The sequence below is a fragment of the Musca domestica genome, unplaced genomic scaffold (assembly GCF_030504385.1).
Source record: "Musca domestica strain aabys unplaced genomic scaffold, Musca_domestica.polishedcontigs.V.1.1 48, whole genome shotgun sequence".
Classification (NCBI taxonomy): domain Eukaryota; kingdom Metazoa; phylum Arthropoda; class Insecta; order Diptera; family Muscidae; genus Musca; species Musca domestica.
The window spans coordinates 6866180-6887727 of record NW_026712340.1 but is presented as its reverse complement, the minus strand read 5'-3'; the positions used below and the strand labels follow the sequence as shown (position 1 = coordinate 6887727).

The 21548-nt window shown below is 35.5% G+C and overlaps 1 protein-coding gene across 5 annotated transcripts in view; it reads right to left on the bottom strand.

Moving 5' to 3' along the window:
• The window catches only part of LOC131804702 (trichohyalin-like), a 292229-nt gene that overhangs the window by 259919 nt on the left and 10762 nt on the right, over positions 1-21548 (bottom strand). For all 5 annotated transcript variants that reach the window (XM_059127776.1, XM_059127769.1, XM_059127770.1 and 2 more), the window contains exon 2: positions 9660-10543. The gene's annotated coding sequence lies outside the window, so the exon portion shown is untranslated. The remainder of the gene's footprint in view (positions 1-9659; positions 10544-21548) is intronic.

The window sequence follows — 21548 nt, the reverse complement described above, 5'->3', positions numbered from 1 at the left end:
AAGAAACCCCAAAATGAAAACAAACATTGTAAGGTAAGCTTTCTAACTAGACCACACAGTGAATACCGCATGTTAGAACAGCCTCATCATCCATTTCCCAAAAAACAAACACACACCCACACTCTCGTCAGCATTAATATGTATATTACAACAACGGCGGTGGTATGCAACATTACCACCCACCATCCTCATTATCATCACCGCCATCATCTCCCTGCACAACCCACTCGAACAAGAAATTGCCATTGAGGCAATGACCAACATTAGCAAGCAGCAGTAGAACATGAATTATTCACCACACCCGCTAACTATTTGTGAGAGCAGAGCAGAGTGGTGAAATGAGTACATAATTACAGGTACTCCAAAGAGATTGGAGCGCGTGTTGTCACAGTTATGAGTCCTCTACATTTCCAGTGAGAAAATTGGGCTTTTGGAAATGTTATGATAACCAAATCGAAGAGAAAGAGAGATACCAACAGGGAATGCTCTCAGTTGAATGTTGGCTTGTGTCGAATGGTTTGATGACGATAAAATTGTAGCGTCATATTACCAGAGTCGAGCATACCAATGATGGGTTTGCATCAAACCATTGTAAATTTACTTGTTGTTGTTGGCGTTGGTGTCGTATACGTATCGTTAACATGAGGTACTAAGTTGCCATCTATGCCATTTTTGTCCTGAAATTATGGGGAATCTTAATATTAAAATATATATGTTTGCAGATGCATCAAAAACAGATATCAAGTACAACGTCAATTCGTATGGTACAATTATAAATGGTGGACATATGTTTAAGATTCTCTTAATTATTTATTATAACACCAGTAAGCAAAGGCCAAAAGTCAGGCGGGCCAACTATGCGTATTTAGTAGAGTTCACGTTACAAAAAATGTACATTGGAAATTTTTGTGAAGTAAATCTTACCAACTATAACCCAATTAATATTGCTGTATAGTGCATGATATGACCTTATGGAAGGATTATATTAAACAAGTAAAAAAACTGTAAGTTCGGCCGGGCCGAACTTTTAATACCCTCCACCATTTGGTACAAATTTGGCAATTTCCAAAAAATAAAATCCCTTAAAAATTCTGTTAATATCTTAAGAATGCCGAATGCTTATACGACGACATGGACCTGCATAGGCAACTTTTGTCATGAGTTATTACAATATTTAAATGCGAAACTTGAAGAAAAATCTGTTTATAATGTAGCTAAAATCATTAAAATACCGTATATGAGGGGTAACGTTATATGGGGGCTATACGAAGACGTGGACCTGCACAGACAATTTTCTGGCATGGGCTGAAGTATCCATTAAGAACTTCACATGCGAAATTTGAAACAATCCCGGTAAATAATGTCGCTAAAATCATCAAAATACCGAATATCGGGGGGTATGGTATATGGGGGCTATACGAAGACGTGGACCTACATGGCCCATTTTCTGTTTTATGCTGCAGTATCTATTACGAACTTCAAATACCAAATTTGGAACGATGCCGTTAAATAATGTGGCTAAAATCATCAAAATACCGAATATCAGGGGGGACCATTATATAGGGGCTATACGAAGACGTGGACCTATATAAATTTTTTTTCTGTCTTAGGCTGTAGCATCCATTACGAACTTCAAATGCCAAATTTGAAACAATTCCGGTGAATAATGTCGCAAAAATCATCAAAATACCGAATATCGGGAGGTACCGTTATATGGGGGCTATATGATTTCTTGGACCTACATGGCCCATTTACGAATTTTACCTGCCTACTGGCAAAATATACATGTGTGCAAAATTATAGCCTTCTATCTCAATTTGTTCGAAAGATAGCGTGATTACAACAGACAGACAGACGGACAGATAGACAAACAGACACACAGACAAACAGACAGACGGACATGGCTAAATCGTCTTAGAATTTTACGCTGATCAAGAATATATATACTTTGTTGGGTCTGACATGAGTATTTCGAGGAGTTACAAACGGAATGACAAAATTAATATACCCTCCATAGTATGGTGGAGGATATAAAAATATTTTTTGGAGCAATATATATACCGGACCGAGTTTCACGAAATGGTTTATAAAAATTCGGTTGAATATAAAAAAATCTATTCAATTTGGGCTGATATTATATATATGGTGAGCAAGAACCGAAGCTATATAAAAATCTGAACTGATCTCGACAAAATTTGGCAGAGCAATTTTCGAATTGTATATGATATGTGGTACCAAAGATTGTTGTTGTGGAGGGCATATCACGCATGTGAGTGACTTAAAACCATAAATCGGATGAAACATATATATGGGAGCTATAGCTATATCTAAACCGATTTTCACCAAAATTTAAAGCTAAATTCAGCCAATTGGGCTTATATTAGCCATTTGGTATACAAAAAACCCGAACCGATCTTCACAAAATTTTAAACACTTATTTCTGAGCTATATCTGATATCTGGTACCAACGATTGCTGTTGTGGAGTGCATATCGAATGATGAATTAGGTTGGAGTTGCCAAAAATAAGCCCATTTGCGCTGATATTTGGCCATTTGGTGGACAATAAACCTTAAATCGGATAAAGTTATGCATGGGACCTATATCCAAATCAGAAGCTAAATAGAAATCCTCGAGAGTATGTAATGTAAAGGTATATTGTCCTATATTATTACACCCTATAAAACTAAACAGCTGGCGGAAACTTGAGTTGGCCATAACGAGCTAATATGAACAGTTAGTTATGAGACTCAACGGACTTCTGAAGGCCGTTCCTGTTCGAAATGATAACAATTCTGATACTTTTTGTACTTTTTGCAAGGAAATGTTATTTTATTTTCCTATTGGGACCCATACCGAAAGATATTTCTGTGTACATTTCTGCATACCGACTATATCGTTACATCTAAAGTTGTAAATAGTGGTTTAACTATGAAATCGTTGGAAGCAAATATGTGGGAGCAATAGAGTGCATAGTATGACTTGGATAAGGTAAAATATGAACTTAGATTAAACCTATATATGGGACCCAAAGCTTTATCTAAATCGATTTGGTCCAAACTTAATTTTAACAAATTAGGCAAATGTAGCTCGATTGGTGTATTATTTATTCCAAATTAAAAAGAAATATATATGAGAGCTATTTTGAAATCTGAGCCGATTTTGACAAAATATTGCAAAGATATTCCTGGCTTTATTTGATATATTGTACTAAATATCATTATTCTAGAGCGTATATTACGGTTTGAGGGGATTAATTGTGAGATCGCGTCTTCATACAGACGTACGGCTATATTCGGTATTTTTATTTAACATAATTTTTTAAGGACTTTATTTATTTTTTTTTTTAATTTCCAAACTCGTTCCAAATGGTGGAGGGCATTAAAAGTTTTTCTTTTTACTCGTTTTTACTAATTTTTAAAGCAAAATTCAAAACATTTCATATGGCAACATCGATAAATGTGTATGCTCCACATACGACATAGGATCTACTGTAATTTTCATGGCTGTTTTTTCTGTTGTTGCTGCTATTTTTCTCACATATATTTGCTCTCCATGGTGGCGCTAGATTGCAACATAAAATATGGTTTGGGAAAGAAACAAAAGGAAAATAAGGTTAAAAATCGAAATCGATAAAAAAGCAAAGACAAGGCAAGTAGCAAAAGCATACAAACACACACACACACACACACCTCGACAGAGACAGAGACACACACCGAAGTCGAGTTATTGGACTGATCTAAAATTAGATGTCGTACGCAAGTGTATTTTAACATCGTTGTCTGGTGTTGGTGTTATTGTTGTTGTCGGTGGTGGTGTTTTTTTTTTTTTTATCATGACACGACCTCTTATATCCAACCGGGCTAAGAAACCTACTTCTAGACCAACCACATAAGTAGTAAACCAAGACGATGACGATGTCTCGTTAAAGAAAACGACGATGACGACGAAACAGCGACTAAAAAAATAGGAGGCCCTCCCTGTTCAAGTGCCATTGTTAGAAAGGAAGTATATAGCAGCAGAGGAAAACGAGAAACGAACGAAAGAACGCTTGATAAAAATGACAACGCATAGGGGGTAACAAAAGGAGAACCTCCTAGGCCAGACATTCACAACAGACACGGCAAGTAGAGATTATTAGACTTATGGTCGGTTGGTTGCTGGGTTTATTCTCATATTTCATTCCATCATTCTTACATACATACGTAAAATGTCTATGGGGTATTTAGTTCAATTTCATTATTGTTTTGAATTTTTCAATATTATGTCTATATTTTTGTATAAGATACGAACTGCTTCGATTTTTTGTTCTAATATATGTGTAATACTTTATTCTTTTTGCTCTCTTCATAATCATTTATGAATTGGTTGAATTTGGATTTTGTGTGATTTTTACTAGGTATATGTACAAATAAAATATTAATTGGGTTCATTGTTAAATTGGGGAATAACTCAGTAATAATCTAAGTCCGATGTAGAATGATCGACAAAAGCAGTTTAGATATTTGCTCTGCGGATTTTCGTTTTAAAGTTCTACCAAAATAATATTAAACACGAAGCTCAAGCTCAAATAGTCCTAAATAAATTCAGAATTAAACAATTAACAAGTAAAAAAGCAGTTAGTTCGGCCGGGCCGAACTTTGAATACCCTCCACCATTTGGAACGAATTAGAAAATTTTCAAAAAATAAAATCCATTAAAAATTTTTAAAATCTTTAAAATATGTAATATAGGAAGGTGCCGATATATGAGGTGATATACGATATTGTGGACCCATAAAGACAACTCTATGTCTGCGTGTAAAGTACTCACAAGGAACTCCTTGTGTGGATTTACAGATAATTCCATTGGAAAAGCAGCTAAAATCATCAAAAACCTATTATAGAGGAGTACCGTTATATGGGTGATATACGATATTGTGGATCTATATAGACAATTCCGTTTCAGGGGTAAAGTGCTCACAAAGAACTCCGTGTGTGGATTTTCAGACAATACGATTGGTAAATGTGGCTAAAATCATCAAAATACCGAATATCGCGGGGTACCGTTATATGGGAGCTATACGTTATTGTTAACCTATATATAGAATTCTCTGTCGGGGGGTAAAGTGCTCACAAAGAACCCCTTGTGTACAAAGAACCCCTTCTGATCATTCCGTTGAAAAATATGCCTGAAATCATCAAAATACCGAATATCGGGGGTACCGTTATATGAGGGCTATACGATATCGTGGATAATTCTCTGCCGAGGTATAAAGTACCCACAAGGAACTCCTTGTGTGGATTTTCAGACAATTCCGATGAAAAATGTGTGTAAAATCATAAAAATACCGAATATCGGGGTGTACCGTTATATGGGGGATATACGATATCGTGGACCTATATAAATAATTCTCTGCCGAGGTATAAAGTACCCACAAGGAATTACTTGGGTGGATTTTCAGACAATTCCATTGAAAAATGTGGCTAACATCATCAAAATACCGAATATCGGGGGTACCGTTACATGGGGGATATACGATACCGTGGACCTGTATAGACAATTCTCTCTCAGGGAGTGAAGTACTCATAAGGAACTACTTGTGTGGATTTTAAGACAATTCCATTGAAAAATGTGGCTAACATCATCAAAATACCGAGTATCGGGGGGTACAGTTATATGAGGGATATACGATATCGTGGACCTATATAGACAATTCTTTTTGAGGGGGTAAAATGCCCATAAGGGACTCCTTTTGTGGAATTTCCGAGGATTCCATTGAAAAATGTGGATAAAATCATCAAAATACCAAATATCGGGGGTACCGTTATATGGGGGCTATACGATATCGTGGACCTATGTAGATAATTCTCTGCCAAAGTATAAAGTACCCACAAGGAACTCCTTGTGTTGATTTTCAGATAATTCCGTTGAAAAATGTGGGTAAAATCATCAAAATACCGAATATCGGGGGGTGCCGTTATAGGGGGGATATACGATATCGTGGACCTGTATAGACAATTCTCTCTTAAGGGGTAAAGTACTAACAAAGAACTACTTCTGTGGATTTTAAGACAATTCCATTGAAAAATGTGGCTAACATCATCAAAAACCCGAATATCGGGGGTACAGTTATATGAGGGATATACGATATCGTGGACCTATATAGACAATTCTTTTTGAGGGGGTAAAATGCCCACAAGGGACTCCTTTTGTGGAATTTCAGACAATTCCATTGAAAAATGTGGATAAAATCATCAAAATACCGAATACCATGGGGGTACCGTTATATGGGGGCTATACGATATTGCGGACCTATATAGATAATTCTCTGCCGAGGTATAAAATACCCACAAGGAACTCCTTGTGTGGATTTTCAGACAATTCCATTGAAAAATGTGGGTAAAATCATTAAATACCGAATAGAGGGAGGTGGGGGTGTGGGTGCTATATATTTTTGATTTGATTTTGGAATTTCAATGCTCATTTTTTAATATTTTCCGAATGGATATTGTTGTTTACTTCCGTCCACTTCCTTGACGTCGGAATACGCTACCAGTATCACGGTATCGAGCGATGATACGAGACACAAAAGATTTATGCTGGAGTGCTCTAACGATAGCCACGTGTGGTTTTCCAGCCAAATATAAAGAAATCACGCTATCATGCTTGAATTCATCACGAATAACATTTGTTTGGAAAATTCTCACCAAAATGCTTCTGTACGCTTGTAAACAATGTAATAAGCTGTCACTGGAATAATTTTAACAGCTGTTGGGCGAGTGGCTTAGAAATGACAGCAGTCTGAAGTTGGTTGCAGTTTTTTAATCTCACCCTGTATGGTATACAATGACCGTAAAATCGGGTGAAGATGTATATAGCCGGTACAAAAGAATCTTAACCGATCTCGATAAATTTTGGCAGAGGTAATGCTGAGCTGTATCTGATGTGCGATATAAAATATTATTGTGGAGATCATATTACGCATGTGAAGGACTTCAATCGGATGAAACATATATATGGGACCTATAGCTATATCTGAACAGACTTTAACCTAATTTAAAGTACTTGCTTCTAGGATGAATTCAGACCGAATTGCTAAGATTCAGTTCATTTGGGCAGATACTGGCCGTTGGGAGCACAATAGAACTGAAATCGGATAAATCTATTCCGATAAAATCTATCTAAATCTAAATCTATTTCTATAAAAGAGGAAAATATTTGTATGTTTGTTTGTTTGTAATTTATGGACTCGAAAACCGCTGAACAGATTTTCCTGAAAATTTGCATGCATACTGTAACATCGCCTGAAAGTAACATAGGCTATGTACATTTTTGAAATTCCACTTGGAAGTGGAGATATAGCATCAGAATCGGAGGTACCTCCCAAAAATTTAGATTTTGTATGCACATATCTATTGATCGATTACAGATACAGTCTCCAAATTTGGAATGCGTAACGGAATTTGGAACAAAAATAAATTTGCCAAATTATATTTAAATCGGTTCAGATTTGGATATAGCTCCCATATATATTTTCGGCCGATTTCAAGCATTTGATGCACCAAGCAATGAAATTTGAAACGTGTGATGGATTTTATTTAAAAAATTGATTTCACAAATTATATTGAAATCGGTTCAGATTTGGATATAGTTTCCAATAATATTTTCGACCGATTTCGTTCATTTGATGCCTCAAACACGATATGAATGTTCGATTCCAGTGAAATTTGGAATGTTTAACGGGATTTGATCCGAAAATAAATGTATCAAATTATATTGAAATCGGTTCAGATTTGGATATAGCTCCCATATACATTTTCGGCCGATTTCATGTATTTGGTGCACCAAACACACTATATATCTCAAATTTTAATGAAATTTAAAATAAGTAACGAAATTGGGAGCAAAAATGAATTTGTCAAATTATATTGAAATCGGTTCAGATTTAGATATAGCTCCCATATATATTTTCGACCGATTTCATGTATTTGATGCACCAAACACGCTATGTATCTTTAATTTCAATGAATTTTGGAATGTGTAGCGGAAATTAAAACGAATATACATTTGTCAAATTAAATTGAAATCGGCTCTGATTTGGATATAGCTCCCACATATATCTTCAACCGATTTCGCTTATTTGATGCACCAAACACGATATATATGTTCGATTCCAATGAATTTGGAAATGTGTGACGGGATTTTGATTAGAAAATAAATTAGTGAAATTATATTAAAATCGGTTCAGATTTGGATATAGCTCCAATATATATTTTCGGCCGATTTCACATATTTGATAAAGCGAGAGAGACGAAATCTGGCACCAGAAAAAAAATGCCAAATTATATTGAAATCGGTTGAGATTTGGGTATAGCTAACATATATATTTCGGCGGACTTCATACATGTTATGCACCAAACACGATATATATGACCGATTCCATTGAAATTCAGAATGTGTGGCGGAATTTGGTTACAATAATAAATGTGATAAAAAATCAATTGGAAATTAGTTAAGATTTGGTTATAGCTCCCATATATATATTTCGGGCGATTTCACATATTTGACACACCAATTTCAATGAAATATGAAAGTTGTGGCGGAATTTGGTGTAAAAGTAAATTTTTTAAAATTATATTTAAATCGGATCAGATTGGGATATGATTTTAATAAGAACCATTGACTCACAACGCCTTAGGCTAACACTAAAAATCAACACAAAAATTAATTTGAAATACGAGGAAGAATGTTGCTACCTCGAATTCACTAATTGCAATCGAAATGCCACTCAACTTCAAAAAATTGCAGTTTCCTGCACGCTTGGACAAACCCTTCGTGTATACATGTCATGTTACTGCTTTTCTAATGGTTTTGTTTATTAACGCATTAAAGTAGTGCAATATATATTTTTTTAATTTTTAAATTTGTTTTTTTTATCCAACATATATTTGTAAATAAAATTTTGAGTGCATATAAAATCAAAAGGGGTAGCGAAGCGCACCGGGTTCAGCTAGTATATATATATTGGGGCCATATTTAAATCTGAACCAATCTTGACAACATTTTAGGCATTCATTTCTTAGCTGTATTTGATATCTGTACTAAATTTAATTCTTGTGGAGGGCATATTACGCATGTGAGTGACTTAAACCCCCAAATCGGGGGTTATATAAAGCTATCCCGAAAATGTAAAGATTTTGAGGACTACCAAATTGGGCAACATGTTTCGGATATTTGTTAGCAAATTGTCTTCATCGAAGTATCTGTAAATGTGTATACATTTCTGTCGATATTATCTATGATAAGCATGTGTACACGCTTTTTCGAAAGCTCTTGTCATTTATAAGGAAGAAGACCTGAAGTATGCTATGAGTTGTTGTTGATCTTCCATGAGTTAGAATGTAAAAAAAACATTTAGTCTTTCATGAGGTAGAAAACCTTTTGGTCCTCCATCTTCTGGAAAAATTTATTTATTGGATTATTGATGAGCGAGCATTGAATTCACTTTAGATATTTTGTCGACCTTTCCTTGGGACAGGACATGCGTAATAAAATTAATTACAATACAATATTACAAATTAAACTACTTGCGTTAGTATGTGTACTTTGTGTGATGTGTGGTTAGCAGTGGATAAAAATACAAAAAACTAAGTTTGAAGAAGTAAAGAGATAGACTTACCCGTTTTGTTTAGCTTGTAAATTTTGAATGTTTTTATTTAAACTGGGGGCCAAGAAAAAATCTACTCCAAATCTGAAGGGCCTCGCTTGTTGTTGATGTGTGATTTCCTTTCTCAGCTGGTTGATTGTTGGCTGTGAATTTTTATGGTCGTTTCTCGTTTGCTACTTTTTGCTTTTGGTGATTGAATTGCTTTTTCTTTTTATTTTGTTGAATTGGATTGTCCTTCCTTTCCTGCTATTGTTGTTGTTTTTTATTTGTCTTTTTCCGTCCAACTTGTTGATAGAAGAGGGGGTTTTCTTTGCAGAAAACACACAAAAATGTGACAAGTAGATGAAGGTGGGCGTGATACGGTGTGGTGGTATTAGTGCTGATGTTGTTGTTTAGGGGTATTTTTTTTTGCCGCTACTGCTGCTGCCTTCTGTAAGGAGGTGATGACGTTGACAATGAATGATTTGAAATGTGACTTGAATGACGGCTCTTTAATTGTGGTCTGAAAAACGTTGTGGTTTAAATTTAAACATTTTTCTTGTTTCCGTTTCCGTTTGTTGTGTCGTTTTTGCTGTCGTTTTCTTTATTCGACTTCCTAGTAATTTGTTGTGGTATTTTTGTTTTTGTTTTTTTGTAGCAATAGTTGTAATAATATTGGTAGTAGTTGTAATAGTAGTAGTAGTAACTATCTTGAGGATATGAAATGTTGTTTTGTTCTTGTTGTAATTTGGCTTTTGCTGTTGTTTTGGTGTTAATTTTGTTTTATTCTTTTAATTCTGTTCTGTATTTGTTGTTGTTTTGATTCTGCATCGGTAATGACCGCACAAATGGTTTTATGCTAATAATTTTGTTTGATTGTATGTGTTGAGAATATGTTGCCATTTATTTTCATTACACTGTAAAAAATATGAAAAACATTATAAATTGAAAATATTTTAGTTTGCATTCCTCAGATAAATCTATTTGAACTAGTTTAAAGTTGTAGAAGAAAAGATTTCGGTTCTAACTTAAATACAATCGTTTGAAATATAAGTATTTTCCCCTACATTGCATTCCGAGCAATCAATCTTCTAATGAGAATCCAAACTCTTCATGAAAGAAAAATTTCCTAAGCCCATAAAAAGGTGGAATTTTTTCTTAGCCTGGCTTAGTGGCATGGGCTATTCTAGTGGTCTGCCTATTAAGGTCTGGTCTTTCAAGAAATAGAAAGCTTTTTTTCCAGAAGATGATGAGAGAGATGGGAGACCCATGTCCTAGAAGGCAAACATGAATTCTTTAACAAAGAAACGGAACTTGTCTCGTTTGGAAAAGAAAGCTCTAGTCATTTATAAGGATGAAGACCTCAAGTCTGCTATAAGTTGTTGTTGGTCTTCCATGAGTTGAATGTAGAAAAACATTTAGCCTTCCATGAGGTAGAAGACCTTTTGGTCCTCCATCGTGTAGGCAATCTGCTGGACTTTTATGGTATGGGAGATTTAACTGTATTCAATGCGAGTTCGAGTAAGAACATCACATTACTTAAAGAATGGGTACTTTATTATCTTAGAGAGAGAGAGAGAGAGAGAGAGAGAGAGAGAGAGAGAGAAAGGAAGTAATCGTTTGTTAGATTTAAATTTGATTGGTTAAGAATAATAAAGAATGATTATATCCTACACCACATAGTGGTAAGGGTATTATGTCTTTGTGCATTTGTTTGTAATACGGAGAAGGAAGCGAGATAGATCCATAGTCACGCGGATTAGGTTTAAATATAGCTCCCATACAAGGTTGCCCATATTCGACGGACCTTCTCATATTTTTTAATGTTTTAAAAGCACGTTGAGTTTTCACAATTGACTTGTTGTAAATTTCAACTATTTCAGAGCACTTGCCTTGCGTGTATTGGTTCATGGTAAAAATCTGCTTGGACTGACGCTTCAAATGCGGTATGTCATTAAGCGATGTGACATCTTTGTCAAAAGTTATGGCGTTGCCAGATGGGTCCGTCGAATAAGGGCAACCCTGTATATCTTCAACCGATTTCGGGTTAATTGTGCACCAAATGGCCAATGTTAGTCCAAAAGTCCTGAATTTTGGTACAGATATCTCTTATAGCTCGAAAATACCTTTGCCAAGTTTTATCGTGATCGGCTACGATTTGGATATAGCACCTAAATATTCTTAATCCGATTTCAGGTTTATTGTGCAAATAATGGTTAATATCAGCGCAAACGGAGTGAATTTCGTTACGTTCCCTTCCATTTTATGGAACTCGGCTTCGATATATATTGATATAAATGATTAAAATGTCTCCGTAAAATGTGGTGAAATTGGATTTGCCTCCCATATATTAGTTTACTCTGAAATCAAACTATAACTGCTCTAAATATGCATAGTGGTATAATGTATCATATAGTCGGCCCCGCCCGACTTTCCACTTTTCTTTTCTGGTTTGATATGGAATTGCACTGGGCTGGCTTTTTGAATGAAAAAAAATGAAAGTTCTTAGTGGAAAATTAGGTAAAAAAAACTGAAATTTTGTATTTTGAAAATATTTCAGTGATTGCATGGCTGACTCGATTAACACCATGTGAAGCGAGAATCTCGAAATTTCGCAAGTCGGTCAATGTTAGAGTGAATGGGTGAGATAACGCTTGATTTTTTAGAAAATGCAACTATAAGTGAACCAAATAGTATTATGAAATTTGGATTGAGGGCCTGCAAGGTTTTTTTTGGAAAAATTTATATAAACTTAGAGAAGTACTTAATTATACTAAATTTTGTATTTGGGGAAGGTTTAGGATTAGAAATCTTAAATTTGGTATTGGGATCACTTTTTTATATACCTGGTACTGGTCGCTACCGCAATATTGAATTGGCTTCAAAATTCTAAATTAAGAAAATCTTTGGGTGAATATCAAAACAGCTTATGCGACATAGTGTTATAACCCAGATCAAATATATGCCATCTGGGTACCAATATTACAAAGTGAATAGCAAAATTAATATATCTCTATCGTGTGAAGGCTACAGACGAACGTTAAGTTTGGAGTGTCCTAAATTATGAGGTGAAAAAGACCAAATACGTCAGATTTATCCCAATTAATTGGAAATCTTCGACCTTTACCATCCTTATAGTTGAGTTGTACCATTAAATCATAAAAAGGTACATATCTTTTTTGATCGATTTGCTTGTTCTATTAGAACTCTGAATTATTAAAATAGAGCTATGTGACTGGAAAATGTCAATAGGACCTTCTATCCACTTAAAAAATAGCGAGTTATGAACCCGGATGACATTTCTATTTTAAAACCAGTAAAGAAAGTCTTAAAGTCGGGCGGGGCCGACTTTATGATACCCTACACCATTTTGCTAATTAAGTAGAGCTCCACATAACAATTAAAAGTTTTTATGGGAGAATTCAATCATACACGCTATAATTATAATTATAATTTAAAATTCAAAGGACTAAATATGCCGAAGCATTTGTATCTTTTAAATTCGGACTTATATTGCCGATTTGGTGCAAAATTAATTTGAAATCAGATAAAGATATATATGGGAACTATATCCAAATCTGAACCGATCTCGATAAAATTTGACAAAGATATTTCTGAGCTGTATTTGATATATTTCCCTGAATATCGTTGTTACGGAGTGCATATTACGGTTGTGGGTAAAAAATATAACAAATCGGATGAATAATATATATGGAGCTATAGCTATATCTGAACCGATCTTCACCAAATTTGACACACTAGCTTCTAGGCTCAATTCGGTTGTAAGTGCCAAATTCCATCACATTTGGACAAACATTAGACGTTTGGTGCACAATAAAAAGTAAATCGGACGAAGTTATATATGGGATCTATATCCAAATCTGAACCGATCTCGATAAAATTTAGCAAATGTATTTCTGAGCTGCATTTGATATATTTCCCCAAATATTGTTGTTACAGAGTGCATATTACGGTGGCGGTGGACAAAAATAACAAATCGGATGAACAATATATATGGGAACTATAGAAATCTGAACCGATTTCGATCAAATTTGGCATACATATTTTCAGGCCTAATTTGGGTGTATATGCAAAATTCCATACAATTCGGGATTATATTACACGTTTGGTGCACAATAAAAAGCAAATCGGACGAAGATATATATGGGAGCTATATCTAAATTTTGACCGATTATCTCCAATTTCAATAGGGTTCGTCCTTGGGCCAAACAAAAGATCTGTGCAAAATTTCATCTGGATCGGGCAATAAATGCGACCTGTACTTTGTTTACAAAAATACATAGACAGACGGACGGACGGACATGCATAAATCGACTCAGAATGTGATTCTATGCAGATCATCAAAAGGAACTATGGGTCTATCTCGTTTCCTTCTGCCTGTTACAAACAAATGCACAAAGACATAATACCCTGACCACCTTGTTCGCCGATGACCTAAGTCAGTATAAAAAGCGTTTTATATATTCTCACCTTAACACCTATGTCAAAACAGTTGACCTTTTTCTGATGAAAATTGATGTATGGGGAAATTTGGAGTCGATCGAGCAATGTCTGTATGGCTGGTGCGCACGATAACTCTCGAAGGGAGTATCCGATTTTGTCCAAACATGATACATCGTAATATTATTGTCAAACTTAGATCGAGTTCGGAGATGGGCAATGTTGGTCCACTCCTTTTGGTACTTTACCCACAAAAGTTCGAAATTTAAAAAAAAATACTAATATTTGCTTCAGTGCTATGTCAGGTGCGAAAATGACAAATTCCGGTTCACTCCATTAAGTACCTCCCCCACAAAAGTCTAAAATTTAAATAATTATAACTCTTATAAAATATGATGATATGATGATTCAATTCAGATTTTGTACATGTCAATATTTTCATCAACACAAGATCTGTTATAAAGATGTCAGAGATCGGACCATTTCTTCTGGTACCTCCCCACATAGGTTACAAAATTTTGTAGAACAAAACGCTCAAAGAAAGCGAAATTTGATAGATACAAACATTTTTGCTAACACAAGTTATCTGTTGTATAGATAATATATATCTGTTAATCCCTTCTGGTACCTCCCCCACAAAGTGTTACAATTTACAATACTTCTATGTGTCATAACTTGCGGAACAAGTCAGCGATTATTTACAACTTAATATATCTAAATATTTCTCCCAGAAACCTGAGATGAATATGGAATTTATGATTTTGAATAAAATTGGATATAAATTTTCGATTTTCTTGTAATTTTGTACATACGAATATGTTTATCTGTATTAGACGAAGTAAGAAAATGGAATACTTCGGTCGACTATATCTGGTACCATTTTAACATTTTCGAAATCTTATCACACACCCCAAATAAAGTTAAGGAAGTAACCAATATAGTCCAATCCTGGCATGTCGAATATTTATATCATATTTATTTAGGTCCGATATGAAATGGATCATTTTGACCCATTCCTTCCGAACCTCTCCCGTTGAAGGTCAACAAATTGAATAATCGTAACATAAGTCAAATATATACAAACAATCGACTACTGGCTGAGGGTATACACTTGTCGGCAAAACCGACTGATTCTTTTTATCATGTCTATTTTGCTTAATATGGAGCAACTTAGTCGAGACCTTCTGTGTACAGGGTGAGATGAAAAAACTGCAACCAACTTCAGGCTGCTGTCATTTCTAAGCCACTCGTCCGACAGCTGTTAAAATTATTCCAGTGACAACTCATTATATTGTTTACAAGCGTACAAACCAGTTTGGTGAAAATTTTCCAGAACAAAAGCGTGATAGTGTGATTTCTTTATATTTGCCTGGAAAACCACAAGTGGCTATCTGTTTGAGCACTCAAGCGTTTAAATGTGAGTAAATCTTTTGTGTCTCGTACCATCGCGCGTTACCGTGATACTGGTAGCGTAGCCCGACGTCAAGAAAGTGGACGGAAGAAAGCAACAATACCAGCAGAAATGGTTCAAAAAGTAAAGAAGCGACTTGATCGAAACCCCGTCGCAGTGAACGAAAAATGGCTCGTGAGCGGAACACATCGCAATGTTCCATTCGGTAAATATTGAAAAATGAGCTTGGTGTAAAGCCATTGAAATTCCAAAAAGTGCAAGAACTTACACCGCAACAGAAAGAAAGTGGACACAAAAGAGTTAAAGAGTTGCTTCACTTGGCCGAAAGTGGTGAACTGCCGAATTTGGTTTTCTCCGTTGCGAAAACATTCGTTGTCCAGCAGTTTGTAAACAAACAAAATTATCGTGTTTACTTGCCAAAGAGGTCAGCTAAAAATGTGCACCTTCGGTTGGCCACCAGAACTCAAGTGCCGGCCATTGTGATGGTGTGGGCCGCCAAAACAGCCGATGATCGCTCTCCGCTCGTATTAATCGACCGTGGCATCAGAATAAATGACGAATATTATAGCGAAAATATTCTGGAGGATGTTTTAAAGCCTTGGGCACTCAAACATTTTGGCCGCAGACCTTGGACATTCCAACAGGAGTCAGCACCATCGCACTCAGCACGCGCCACCTAAGAATGGTTAAAATATGAAGTTGCTCGTTTCTTTTCCAGCGCACAATGGCCACCAAAATCTCCAGTTACCAATCCGTTGGACTATTGTGTCTGGAGTATTTTGGAAAGCAAGTTTGGCACTGTAAAATACCAAAGTGTTGATCACCTCAAGCAAGCGCTTCGTCGGGAATGGGCCAAAATACCGCAGAGCAACATTCGGGCAGCGTGCGACGGTTTCATTGACCGTGTGAAGGCCATAATTCGTGCCAAAGGTGACCAAGTCGAACAAATCTAAACTTAATCTAAAATTTGATGCTATTTCCGACATTTTTTGCTTTCATTCAATAAAATGTAAAAAAAGAAAACATTATGGCGGTTGACTTTGTGTGCAGTTTTTTATGTCACCCTGTAAGGGGGCTTCTACCATATTTTAGTGTTGTTGGGTATCACATGGTCGGCCCTGCACTGCTATAACCTTTGCATACTTGTTTTTCATGTTGCGAACAATTGCATATCAAAGTCCAACCAAACTTAATCCGCGGGAGATAATTTCCGATTCCAAAAGACTAAAACTCCACAAGGACTCTCTAAAATTTTGAAGAATGCATTGCAGACATTTTGGCATCAATATTGGACACAAAACAATTACAACTCTGTTCTTAAAACTTGAACGGATGTAATGCTGTTAATTTTATGGTGGCAATTTTACAAAACCCAAATCCATTAAAATAAATGCTTGGCCTTGATAGCCACATTTTTGTTGGAAATCATTTCAATACACATTTCTATTGCCCTTTGTGTAATTGCTGTTATTGTTTCTATTGTAATGTCAACATGTCCTTAATTGCATTGGCCATTTGCTTTTTTTTAATATTATTGCTGTTCATTATAATTTGGCTTTTCATTTCGCTCGGCGATGTAATTTGATCGCCCTGCATTAAGTTGACAAACAAACATCCCAACAAATGATAACGTTTTTTGGACGCCTCAATGCGTGAATGAATGGGAGAAACTAATCTATCAAATTGTAACTTTAATAGCTTTGCTGTTTATTTTTGTCTTTGTTTTCCCTATTTTTTTGTTGGACTTTTTCGACTGAATCATCACATCAGTGTCAGCATCATCAGCACAAGAACAAGCTATATAATTGTAAGAAAACATTATCGTCATTATACCAGCATCCTTCTAAGGCTTCTTCCTTCTGCTTCTTGGAAGCTTAACAACGACAGCCTTACTGGCTGTCGATTGAGACAAGACGACGTCGTCGTTGTTGTCGGAAAAACTGTTTCGTTTTGTTTCCTTGCCTTGTCTTTTTTTTATTTTGCCTTCATATAAAATGTATCACATAAAAGTTTGTTGTATTTCTTTTTTATCGTGATTTTCATTTGGTCATAAGATTATTTATCACTCACTCACTCACTCACTCACTCACGCACACACACGAACACACTTTATTTAGGATTTCTTTCATGTCCCACATACGCACAAACACACACGCACACACATGTGCAATTTGAAATGTTTTCTTTGACAAGAAGGGTGATTGTGTTTGTGATTATGATATCCAAACAAAATCTTGGCGAGGCCAAGAGCTAAAGAATTTTCTGATAATGACGTCGGCGTTACAAGTCTCAAATAATACCGAAAAATCGTGCAGAAACAGGGACGGAAAATGATTTGCTATTGCTTGCCACTCTGTTTGACGTGTATGTGGAAAGGTCTTTAATCATATAAAGCCATGATATTCTAGGGTAAGAAATTCCATTAAACATTTCTTAACCATGTGCCCCGGATCAATACGGTTGCACAACAATTTAGGTATATAGTGTTTTGCGTCAATATTGCAGATAAAAACCAGTAAAGAGAGTCTTAATGTCGGGCGGGGGGGGATTTGTATATTTTCAATTCGGGCTTGTATTACCCATTTGGTGCTCAATTGACATGAAATGGGATAAAGATATATATGGGAACTTATATACAGGGTTGTCCATATTCGACGGATCCATCTGGCAACGCCATAACTTTTGACAGAGATGTCACATCGCGTTTGAAGCGTCAGTCCAAGCAGATTTTTACCATGAACTAATACACGCCACGCGAGCGCTCTGAAATAGTTGAAATTTACAAGAAGTCAATTGTGAAAATTCAACGTGCTTTTAAAACATTAAAAAATGTGAGAAGTGCGCCTTCTAAGAACACCATTATGCGTTTATACGAAAAATTTTCGACTCATAAGGCTCTTTCTAATCCGAAGAAGCCATATAAAGGTCGACCAAGGCGATCGGCCGAGAATATCGCTGCCGTACGAGCCAGTGTTGAGAGGTCCCCAAGAACATCCCAAAAACGCCGTTCTCAGCAGTTGGGCATGGCTCGGTCCACTTTACAACAGATTATTCGCATTGATTTGCATTTGTTCCCGTACAAAATTCAATTGACGCAAAGAATGTTGCCTGCGGACAAGCCTCGTCGATTGGAATGGGCCCAAAGAGTCATGGGTCCGTCGAATTCGGGCAACCCTATACAAACCTTAACCAATCTCGATAAAATTTGACAAAGGTATTTCTGAGCTGTATTTTATAAATTTCCCTGAATACTATTGTTACGGAGTGCATATTACGGCTGTGGGGGGAACAAATATAACAAATCGGATGAACAATATATATGGGAACTATAGCTATATCTGAACCGATTTTCACCAAATTTGAAAAGTGCCAAATACCACCCCATTTGGGCTATTTTTAGAGGTTTAGTGCATAATAAAGGGCAAATCGGACGAAGTTGTACATGGAAGCTATATCCAAATCTAAGCCGATCTCGATAAAATTTAGCAGATGTATTCCTGAGCTTGATGATTTGATGTATTTCCCCAAATATCGTTGTTACAGAGTGCATATTACGGCGGCGGAGGAAAAAATAGCAAATCGGATGAAATATATATATATATGGGAGCTATAGCTATATTTGAACATATTTCGATCAAAATTAGGCATACTTATTTTCAGGTCTAATTTGGCAGTATGTATGTGCAAAATTCCATACTATTTGGGCTGATATTACACGTTTGGTGCGCAATAAAAAGTAAATCGGACAAAGACATATATGCGAGCCATATCTAAATTTTGATCGATTATCTCCAATTTCAATAGGGTTTGTCTTTGGGCCAAACAAGTGATTTGTTCAAAGTTTCATTTGGATCGGGCAATAAATGGGACCTGTAGTTTTTCTTGCAAAAAGACATGGACAGACGGACGGATTCTACGCAAATCATTAAAAGAAACTATGGGTCTATCTTGTTTCCTTTTGCCTGTTGCAAAGAAATGTACAAAGACATAATACCCTGACCACCTTGTGATGTAGGTGGAGTTTCAACCACCAAGTGAGTTAACAAAGGGTTTTTTGTACCTTTTTTCTAAAATGTAGTTAAAAAAATCCCTTTTAAAGAAAAAGGGAATTTTTGTATGTACCCTATAAATAGCAAAGATGTTGACTAATAAAAAAAAACATTTCTATTTCTGAAAAGTCTAGCAATTTTTATCGAATATATTGGGATGTGTACTTGAACTTGAATTCTATTATTATTTTTTTCTTTAGAACATTTTGTACTCCTTAACAATTTGGTATGACAATCAGGGTCGGAAAGTAAGTTTGATGTATGAAGGTTGCTTTGGAAAATTGAACTATGTAGTACGACATTTGCAACAGTTTGGTGGGTTTGGCCGGAACGGATGAAAAAAAAAACAAGTAAAAAAGCAGTATGTTCGGCCGGGTTGAACTTTGAATACCCTCCATCATTTAGAACAAATTAGAAAATTTTCAAAAAAATAAAATCCATTGAAAATGCTGTTAAAATCTTTAAAATACCTAATATCGGAAGGTACCGATATGGGGACTATACGAATTCGTGGACCGATATAGCCCATCTTCAAACTTGACTTGCCTGCAGAGAAAAGAGAGATCTGTGCAAAATTTTAGCTTCCTATCTTAATTTGTTTAGACTGTAGAGGGTAAAAAAAGTAAAAAGCTGCTTTAATACCCTCCACTATTTGAAAGGAACTTAAAAAATTTCAAACAAATTTCGAAAACTACCACTTAAATGAAAACCGTTATATGGGGGCTATACAAAGACGTGGATCTGCATACTGATATTTTTGTCATAGGCTGTAGTGCTCATTACGAGCTTCAAATACGAAATTTGAAACATTTTCTGTGAATAATGTCGCTAAAATCATGAAAATACCGAATATCGGTATACGAAATTTAGAGAAATTTAGATAGAGATAAAATTCTGAAATTTTATATTTTACTAACAATGGAATCTGGGTTTCAGAACTGGAGCTGGTTTTGAAATGCTTCCTATATTTGTAGATATAATAATACGCATATCAAAAACCAACTCATTCTTGTTTTTGATTTGCGTATTATATTAAATGGTTTTAAATTTTGGAATGGGGGAAATTACAGGGCTGTTATTTTGAAATTTGATTTTGAGGTCACTATTGGTTCCGAATAAGATGCTCAACAGGTGATTTGGGGCGTGTGAAGTTCCCACTTGATTTGAAAGTATTCGGTTTGTAGATTAAAACCCCAAAGAAGTTTTGCGTTATCAAGGGGGAGCCCACAAATTTTATACTTATATTTCGCAACATATAATTGTAGGGCCAGGATTACTTAAAGAATCAATGATTTTAGATATAGAACCTATATCTATAAAAGAGGAAAATGTTTGTATGTTTGTAATTTATGGACTCGAAAACCGCTGAATAGATTTTCCTGAAAATTTCCATATATACCGCAATATCGACTGAAAGTAACATAGGCTATATACATTTTTGAATTTCCACTTGGAACTGGAGATATAGCTTCAGAATCGGAGGTACCTCCCAAAAAATTAGATTTTATATGCACATATCTATTGATTGGTTGAAGATACAGTCTCCAAATTTGGAATACGTAACGGAATTTGGAACAATAATAAGTTTGCCAAACTATATTGTAATCGGTTCAGATTTGGATATAGCTCCCATATATATTTTCGACCGATTTCGTTCATTTGATGCCTCAAACACAATATGAATGTTCGATTCCAATGAAATTTGGAATGTGTGACGGGATTTAATCCGAAAATAAATTTGTCAAATTATATTGAAATCGGTTCAGATTTGGATATAACTCCCATATATATTTTCGGCCGATTTCAAGCATTTGATGCACCAAACACGCTATGTATCTCTAATTTCAATGAAATTTGGAATGTGTAGCGGAAATTAAAACAAATATACATTTGTCAAATTATATTAAAATCGGTTCAGATTTGGATATAGCCCCCATATATATTTTCCGCCGATTTCACATATTTGATGCACAAAACACGATACGTATTTCCAATGAAATT